Source organism: Peromyscus eremicus, chromosome 3 (assembly GCF_949786415.1).
Source record: "Peromyscus eremicus chromosome 3, PerEre_H2_v1, whole genome shotgun sequence".
In the NCBI taxonomy this organism is placed as follows: domain Eukaryota; kingdom Metazoa; phylum Chordata; class Mammalia; order Rodentia; family Cricetidae; genus Peromyscus; species Peromyscus eremicus.
Window position 1 is genome coordinate 73,676,229 of NC_081418.1, and position 10,133 is coordinate 73,686,361.

Here is a 10,133-nt window from a genome sequence, read left to right on the forward strand (position 1 = left end):
CTAGATAGCAGGAAACAATTTTAAGAAAATGACACCCCCTCTCCCAAAAGGTTTTGTTTCCTCAGGGTTATGGATAATTGTCATCTGTTGGGGGTTGGTTATAAATTGTAATGGGATTGGGGGTGGAACAATAAAGTTTAGACTCGGGGTTCTCTTTTGGGAAAGAAAAATGGGGAATAGATAGGATAGGATAATAAGGTAGATTATTGTATCTACTTGTAAACTAAATCAGTAACTATGAGCTTTAGATAATTTGCATTGGTATGGATTCTTGTATATTAATACAAATGCAAAATTATTTTTCTATTCCTATTTAAGATAATTTGTATATTGATACAAATACAAAACTATATTTGTCATATTGTACATACGTTCCTACTCCTGCTTGAAATATTTTGTATATTGATACAAATGAAAAATTGTATTTGTCATACTATATGTATGTTCTACCTCTGTTTAGGATATTTTCTATTTTGATACATATGAAGGATATTGTCATATTGCACTATACATTTCTACCTCCGATTAAGATATTTTTGTGTATTGTCACAACTTCAAGGTCATTGTCCCTATACTGTACATCTGTTTACAGATGTACATTTTTTGTTTATTTTTATAATGTGAAGCCTTAGTTTTTAAGTTATTTAGGTTGATATGAATTACAAGTTAATAGTCACTGTTTGTCATATTTATAGTCATGTTAGTTAGGTTTTCTAGATATACAGAAATATATGTCGGATGGATAGGTAATCTTTAAATACTTCATATCTAGAGAATATGACATTTAAATGTTTTAATAACTTAGAATTCTGTTGACATGAGGCATAATTGCTCCCGGCAGCACTGATTTACTTCTGAGAGGATGTTGGGCATCAAAGGTACACCATATGGAGTTTGTCTTCTTCTTGGAAAAAATAATGGCCTGTTGGGCAAAGAACTGCCCTTACCTCAGCTGCTGACAGTAAGCACACTGTCCATTCTGGACAAGTAGGACACAAGGAAAAGTGACTGCTGAAATTTACCAAGACAGGGTAAGATGGTCTTTCAAATATCCTGCTTCTGAAAATGGTCTATCAGAGATTTTAGGCCTATAGCCAAAAGTAGATGCCCCATATTTGCAGAGAAATGCTGGGTGACTGTCCAGGCAGCCAGCTGCCTTTTCTTGCATTTTTTTTGAAGTTGCTTGCTTGTACTTCCTGTTTACTCAGTGTAGCTAGAGAGTTTCTCTCTGGGTCCCACCAAGTCCCGACAGTCCCGTAGCCCACTTATAAAATAAACATACAGATGCTTATATTATTTAAAGTGTTCAGCCATTAGCTCAGGCCTACCATTGTCTAGCTCTTACTCTTATACTCAGCCCGTTTCTGTTAATCTATATGTCGCCATGTGTTCCGTGGCTTTACATGCTACCTTTGCATGATGCTCCCTGGACGGCAAGCTGGTGTCTCCTCCAGATTTCCACCTCCCAGCCTCTCCTCTCTGTTTGTCCTGCCTACCCCATACTTCTGCCTGGATACTGGCCAATCAGTGTTTTATTTATTCACAACATACAGGACATCCCACAGCACTTCCCTTTTTCTGTTTTTTTTTTTTTTTTTTTTTTTTTTAGGAAGATTTTTAACTTTAACGTAATAAAATTACATATAACAAAACAGTTATCTAGCAAGAATTACAGTTACAATATCTAGTCTATTTGTATTTGGCAAAATTAAAGAAGATATCCCATCTATCTTATATTTGTGAGTCTAAGGTTTCATATCTAACTTATCTCTTATCACAACTAAGGAAATTATAACTATCTAGTCTTTAACTATATCAAAGACCTCGGAAGGATATAATATTACCTGAGAAATGGGAGAAGGATGCAAACAACTTTCAGGAGTCTTGTGAGAGTAGACAGAGACAGCTGGCAGCCTGGAGAGTTATCCAAAGTTCCTTTGTAAAATTGGGGCATCTGTCTTTAGCCCACAGGCCTAGAGTCTTCCAGTCATTGTTTTCTGTGTCCTGTAGAATGTCTCACAGTTTCCTCTGCAAAGCAGGAAACTGAAGGACCGTTTTTGCCAAGCAAAGTTAAGAGGTCACCTTCCTATGGGTCCTGCATGTCCAGTCAATCAAGCAGTCCAGGAAAGAACAGTTTCTTGCCCAAATGGCTATTTTTGCCAAGAGGATAAACTCCCTATAGAGTGTCTTTGATGCCCATCCTCCTCTCTGAAGTAAATTGGTGCTGCCAGAAGCAGACATGTCTCACTGTCTAGAAAGTCTAAATTTTTTAAACATTTTAAATGCCATATTCTGTAGGTCTTTGAAGTGTTTGAAGATTACCTATCTATCTGAAATGTATCTATGTATAACTAGAAAACGTAACATGACTATAAGTTTGACTATCATAGAAGATTAATTGTTACATTACAATTTAAATGAATTGTATAAACATAATACCTTGAACAAGAGTAAAAATACACATACAGTATAACAAAATTAACTTTAAATTTGTATCAATAAACTAAAATCTATACCAAGATAAATCATTTCAAACAAGTTGTTGCTCTTTAAAAGTAGGTTCATTAATCTATCCTTTTATCCTATCATATCTACACTATCCCCTTTTTTCTTTAGAAAGAGATTGCATTTGTAATCAACCTGATTTAAATAAAAATATTGGTTTTTCTCTGTCTCTCATCCTTTTTTTTTTTTTTTTTTTTTTTTTTTTTTTTTTTTTTTTTTTTTTTAGCATTATGTTTGGGTTTAGAGAAGGAGTGAGCCAATTCCATCTTCAAAGCCAGTTTGGTATATTTGGGAATTTGGGTGTAGCTTCTCTTACTACTTCCTGCTGGAGGGGGGCTTTGTTTTTTTTTTTGTTTTTTGTTTTTTGTTTGTTTGTTTGTTTGGTTGGTTTTTTTTTTTTGGTTTTTCGAGACAGGGTTTCTCTGTGTAGCTTTCTTTCCTGGAACTCACTTGGTAGCCCAGGCTGGCCTCGAACTCACAGAGATCCACCTGGCTCTGCCTCCCGAATGCTGGGATTAAAGGCGTGCGCCACCACCGCCCGGCTTGGAGGGGGGCTTTGTATCTTATGGGGGACACAAAAAAATTTTAAGATTATGGAGTAGTCTGTGAGGGTGTATTTTCTGAGTCAGTTGCCTTGAAACCGTTCTGGATGTTGGATCATCTGGGCCATGGTGTCATTGGAGACCTTTCAGGGGGTTGTGGCTGGTCAAACCTGATATATCTTAATCTGGAACAAATCCATAGCCTCTGACTTTCTGTGGAAATAAAAGGAGAGCCTCCTTTCCAAAGCAACATATCCTTAAATCCACATTTTGAAATCAAGATACCTTTAAAATATACATATTGGCTTAACTCAACAGCTTTTACAATCAAATGTGTTTCTGCAGTTAAGAATTCCAAAGACAGCCGGACGGTGGTGGCGCACGCCTTTAATCCCAGCACTCGGGAGGCAGAGCCAGGCGGATCTCTGTGAGTTCGAGGCCAGTCTGGTCTCCAAAGCGAGTTCCAGGAAAGGTGCAAAGCTACACAGAGAAACCCTGTCTCGAAAAACCAAAAAAAAAAAAAAAAAAAAAAAAAAAAGAATCCCAAAGACAACACAATCCAGATTCTCTTTGTAATAACCATCTTTACGTGTCTTATTTTTTATACTACCTTTAGTGTCTCTTAAAGACTTTATTTTTAAAAACTATCTATTTCTTTATATAACTGCATATATTTCTTTTTTCTCTCTTTCAAGTCTATGTACATTTTTACACACATTATAAAGCATTTAAAATCTTTTTCCATCTGAATCTGTCTTATTGTGAATCTATTGTTTTAAACTGTAGCATTACTAGGGCTAAAATAGCAGCTTTGGTGGCTCCGCCTACCTCAGCTTCCCAACATGGTGGTAGTAAGTTTACCACCAGCTCTGGGAGCCATCAACTCTTAGAAACAGTGGGTCTATGCTTTTATCAAAGCAGCATGTAGCCTAGAAACCTCTTTTATTATTTTATTTATTTATTTATTTTAACTAGCAAAAACTATAAAAACTATATCCAACACACAGCCTGGTGCACAGCTGGGAGACACCTCTGTGTAACATAGCTTAGGTCAAGCCCGCATGCACCCTATGAACCCGCCATAGAGTAGCTCAAATCTGCAGGCTGCTGCTAACTTGAGAGAGACAACTAGGAAGCTGTTTTTAGCTCCATTTTAGAATCTTTTTTCTCAGGTTTTAGGTGGGAACTCTTGCCAACCCGTTGGGCACCATATGTAGCTGGAGTTTTCTCCAGTCCTGCCTGGCCCACGATCAGGACAAATCTCTCTCACCCGCCAGTCCTGTAGCCACTCAGACCCAACTGAGTAAACACACAGAGACTTATATTGCTTACAAACTGTATGGCCGTGGCAGGCTTCTTGTTATCTAGTTCTTCTATCTTAAATTAACCCATTTCTATAAATCTATACCTTGCCACATCGCTCGTGGCTTACCAGGATCTTACATGTTGGTACTCATGGTAGCGGCTGGCAGCGATTCCTGACTCAGCCTTCCTGTTTCCAGAATTCTCTTCTCTGCTTGTCCTGCCTATACTTCCTGCCTGGCTACTGGCCAATCAGCATTTTATTTATACAGAGCGATATCCACAGCAACTCGGCTAATATTGTTTTCCTTCTCAGGTCTTTGATGGGATTGAAGACTATATGGTTACAGTTACTTTCCTCTGGTATCTTAGCTAAGAGCATATCAGGTACTAAATTTAGATTCTTCAGGATAGGACAGCTATTGGAGTAATCTCTGTAATTTGCCATTTACCTATAGTCTGGACATTTGGTATGTGTTTCCTGCTTGATGTTGTTCTTGCTGGTTGTGGTTCCATTTTTGTTTATGTTATTACCCTTTCTTCTGGACAATACTCGATAATTGTTCTTATTGTATATAGTTTTGTATTAAGTTTAGAACCTTATTATTTAGACAAAAAGGGGAAGTATAGTGGGAATTCACTCTATCCATGACTTTGGGCTATCTGGCCCGATAGAGACTATCGGGCCTGATAGAGGCAGTGCTTCTTATCTGCCTATGTGACTACTTAAAAGGGAGGAGAAAGGGGGTCATGCTTTGGGGTGGTAAAGATGGGATCAGGCAGCATGAAGCAGCCTGTGATAAGTCCCCAGTTTTCCAAGGACTCTGCAACTGGATTTACATTATCCTGTGTCAGTGGACCTGTTTTCCCCATAGAACTCCTTAATAAATTCATATATATATATATGTATCATCGAGGCTCTCACACTTAGGGCAACCAAGCTTAAACACCAGGCTTGCTATCTTACATGAACAACAGTTCCAGCATTCCAAGAAGTTATCTGTCATTGAGCAAGTGATGTTTACAGGTTAGAGACATTTTTGTTTTATAGATCTCTTAAGCACAGTAATTTAAAATTAAAAAAAAAAAAACTTTAGCCATCACAAGAACAGCTTGACAGGGTCAATTAGGCTTTCTTGAAATCTCTTCCCACAAGTAAGTTAGTTCATGACTTTTTAATTTAGCCCCAGGCAAATTCTTAGGATGAGGATGAAAGCAGCCACATTCTTTGCCAACATAATACAAGAATGGCCTCTAGGTCAGTTTCTTATGTGCTCCCCTCTGAAACCTCTTGAGCTGGGCCTCCACAGACCCCATTGCTATCTTTCTACTATGGTCTTCCAAGCTCCTACCAGAATGGCTCTGAGTACAGTGCTCAACTACTTTTCTGGTCTAAAGTTCCAAACTCTTCCACATTCCTCAAAAATAATGCAGCATGGTTCTTCATAGCAACAGTTCACTCTCTGGTTACGTCTTAGTTAGGTTTCTCTTTCTGTAATGAAACACTGTGATCAAAAGGAACTTAGGAAGGAAAGGATTTGTTTAAATTGACAACATGACTGTTCCATGGTATGGTTAAGGAGAAGGTTTTTATTGTAGATATGGGTGGGCAGGAAGAACTGCCCAAGGTATCTGGAAGAGTCCAGAGCAGAGATGAAAAGAAATAGACTGAATATGGTCAGCAAACTTGACTGTTCATGAGAGGAAAGAGAGATGGTGAGAGTGAGAGGTGAAGAGAAAGAGAGGACCAAGAGAGGGACCAGGAGGATCAAGGGAGAACATAGCCAAAATAGCAGGGTTATAAGGAGAAATGGACAACTGAGGTGGGGGAAGGAATCTCTTGAGCTGGGGGAAGTTTGGGAGGCAGTAATGAGAAGAGCTGGGAAGAGCCAGGATGCCAGCATGGTCTCTGTAATTTGTAACAGGTACTTGTGATACTGAGGATGCCTGGAGGCCAGCATGTGCTTTGATATACTAATAGGCACTACCGATAGTGCCATGGGTAAGGTAAGTGGCTCCTTTGATAGAGAACTGGCTTCACAAGCTCCTAAGGAATGTTACCTTTTGTTCAACTGCCAGAATTTGGGGAAATGGAGTTTCCATTGGACCTGACAGGTTTAGGTTTATTTGGCTTAACTATATTGAGTCACAGTCTATCGAAGGATGCCAAGACAGAAACTCAACTGAATAGAAACCTGGAGGCAGAAGTTGAGTCAGAGGCCATAGAGGAGTGCTGCTTACTGGCTTTCTCTTTATGGCTTGCTCAGCCTGCATTTTACAGAACCCAGGACTACCTGCCCAGGGGTGGCACCATCCACAATGGATTGGGCCTTCCCCTTGTCAATCATCAATTAAGAAAATGCCCTACAGGGTTGTCTACAGCCTGTTCTTATGGAAGCATTTCCTTAGTTGAGGTTCTGTCCTCTCAGATGTCTGTAGTTTATATCAAGTTGACTTAAAAACTAGGCTGCACAAGTGTCTCAGAGTTTCTATTGCTGTGATAAAACACTATGATCAAAAGCAATTTATAGAAGAAAGAGTTTATTTGGGCTTATGGTTCCAGAGGGTTTGTGGTAGTTTGAAAGAAAATGGCCCCCACAGGGAGTGGCATTATTAGGAGATGTGGCTTTGTTGGAATAGGCATGACCTTCTTGGAGGAAATGTGCCATTGTGGGGGCGGGCTTTGAGGCCTCATATATTCTCAAGGTACACCCAATGTTTCAGTTTACTTCTTGTTGTCTGTGCAAGATACAGAACTCTCAGCTACCTCTCCAGCCTACATGCCACCATGTCCCACTGTGATGATAATGGACTGAACTTCTGAACTATAAGCCACCCTATCAAATGTTTTTCTTTATAAGAGTTGCTGTGGTCATGGTGTCTCTTCACAGCAATAGAAATCCTAAGACAGGGTTAGAGTACATGGTGTGGAAACATGGCAGCAAGTGGCTGTCATGGTGGCTGGAGCAGCATGCTGAGAATTCACATCCTTTACTGCAATCACAAAGTGAGGGGAACCCTAAAGGTGTTTATGGCAAAGTAGTGACCTACGAAGAGATGAGAATGAAAACTCAGTTCAGATAAACTTCATCAACCTGGATCAGGACTTTAGGGAGTCTGATATCAGGTGGTTTATTCCCAATATATTTAAGCCCAGTATAATTTAGAAAAAAAAGTTTCCTTGTTTTACATTGAAACTTGACCTAGGGTACAGATCATTTCTTCCAAGAAGATGGGTTATAAAGGTAAGCTACCTTGTATAGCTAGGGTCTAGTGAAGAATCTGGCTTGGCCTTGACCATACAGATAGCATAGAGATCATTTGGGACCCACCTCTGGTCCTGGTTGTTGTAGCTTAGGGGAACTTCTGGCTATCAGGGTTATTTAGATTATTGACTACCTCTAGTTCTGATTGTAGAAGCTTATTATGGCCTGGTCCAACAGATAATGCAGATCACTAGGCTATTAATCACTTCTAATTACCAGTTTTCTGGATGGAAGAACAGGTTTTCCATCTTTGCCCTTGGAAAGACTATCCTGTGTGTTAACATTCCTTGTTTCCCTGGAGATTTGTGGGTCCAAGGACCTTTGTACTGTGCTCCCAACATCAAAGCAAACAGAAGGAACTGGAAGTAGGTGAGGTCTTAAGCTTTCAAAGCCCACCCCACATGATATACTTCCTCGAGAAGGACAACATCTTCTAAACAACCCCAAACAGTGGCACTAACTGAGACTATATGGACACTTCTCATTTCAACCAGAACATCTATAACACAATTTGACATGATCACTTGGAAACAGTAACAGTAGGTTCCCCTGAAGGCCTTTGACTTCTCCAGCTTGAGTTCTTGACCAGGTTTACAATAGCAGGAATGAATTTCTTCCTGTGAGGTAGGCCCCATCTCTCATGAGAAAGTTGTTGGTTACCCCCATAACATTCTTGCCACTCCTGTACCAGCGGGCACATCTTGCTTGGACGTTGGTATTGCAGCATGCAGGGTCTTCTCCTGGTTAAGATCATGGATGACTCTCCTGACCCACATGGCCTACATAGCACCATCTGGCACTCTGAAAACTAACCAGCAGGAAGGAATCTCCCCATTTGATTTCTGTATTCCCTGACACTAAAATGTGTGGTATCTTCAGCAACAGGGTATTATCACCCAGTTCTGTGGCAACCAAGAGCAACAACAATAACCTGGACTGTTTTGGGGTCCTCTGGAGCCTCTCTGAGGAGGTATCCCATGCCTTGGATTTTCACTGACTAACCTATGGCTTCTGGGAGCAGCATTATCCACAGTTGCAGGGTACCTCTATTCAAACTCCCTTTATTATTATATTGTATTATATTATAATTTTAATTAGCTTAGAAAGAAGTGGATTTCCATAGTTTTTTCATGCATCTTAGCCTTTATTGGGAACATTACACACACACACACACACACACACACACACACACACACACAAACACAAACACATGCACAATTAAAAATAAGAAAATAATTTCTTGGCCAGGCGGTGGTGGTGGCTCACGCCTTTAATCCCAGCACTCGGGAGGCAGAGGCAGGCAGATCTTTGTGAGTTCAAGGCCAGCCTGGTCTACAGAGCAAGATCCAGGAAAGGCACAAAGCTACACAGAGAAACCCTGTCTCAAAAAACCAAAAAATAAATAAATAAATAAGAAAAGAATTTCTTTTAAAAAGAAGTGACAATAAAGTCTCTTTGCTGTCCCACATGTAATAAATTCCTTAGAGTTTTGGCCATTTTACAGGAAGTTTATGGTCTTTAGGTTATTCAGATATCATTTCCACCTCTCCTCTAGGCTTGAGTCTTAATAACCAACCTTTCTCTTCAATGTGAAACTTGACCCAAAACTGACTAGATCCGTAGGCAAAACATACTAAAATTGAGATTATGAATTTTATATTTGACACAAGAAATAGGATCATACTCTTGTCTACCCTAAGTTGTCTTTAGCCGTCTACCCGATTCCCACCAGTGATACCATTTCCAAATTGCATTTGTATCTTTGTAGCAGACTAAGCTTTTCCAACAGCGCTACACATCTGGAGAATGAGTGATGACTTTTGCTTCCAGCATTTCTAAAAGCAGCTTTTGTGATTCAAATTTCAAAGGTTTGTAATTTTTTTTTCTTTTCTTTTAGGCGGTAGGTTTTTAAACCATGAATCACAACCTCACATGGAGTGACATCTCTGAATGTAAGGGTCATGAAAATGTTGTTATTTCTGAATGTGCAGTGACCAGGAATTAAGTCAAAAGCCAATGAGTAAGAGACATTCCTGGCAGCACTCACCCTACCCCATAGCAATTTCATACTTCACTGAATTCTTGTTTTGAACACACAGTAATGTACTTTGCACTGCACACATGGTCATACCACTAAGCATGATGTCATACCTAGCTCATCACTGCCTTAAACACCTTAAGTACCAAAAACTCAGCTTTGAGACTATTGTGCAATGAACTGTGTTTTTGTTGCGCATACAGTCTTCTGCTCTTATAGAAACATAATAGTTTAATTATGGGGAACAAAGACTCGATATCTACTTACTGCCATTCGTGGGCAGGTTGGTGTTAAGTTAGGGTGCCTCTGGCATGGATTGTGGGAGAATGTTTAAGAAACTGAGTTGCTGTCTTGAGGCTCATTTAAAAAAAATCATTCAATGAATTTTGACTTGAGATCAGAACATCTCATCATTTCAGAAATGACCTTTAACATACTTTTGCCATTTTTTTTTACTATGTATTTATGTGAAGTAGCTTT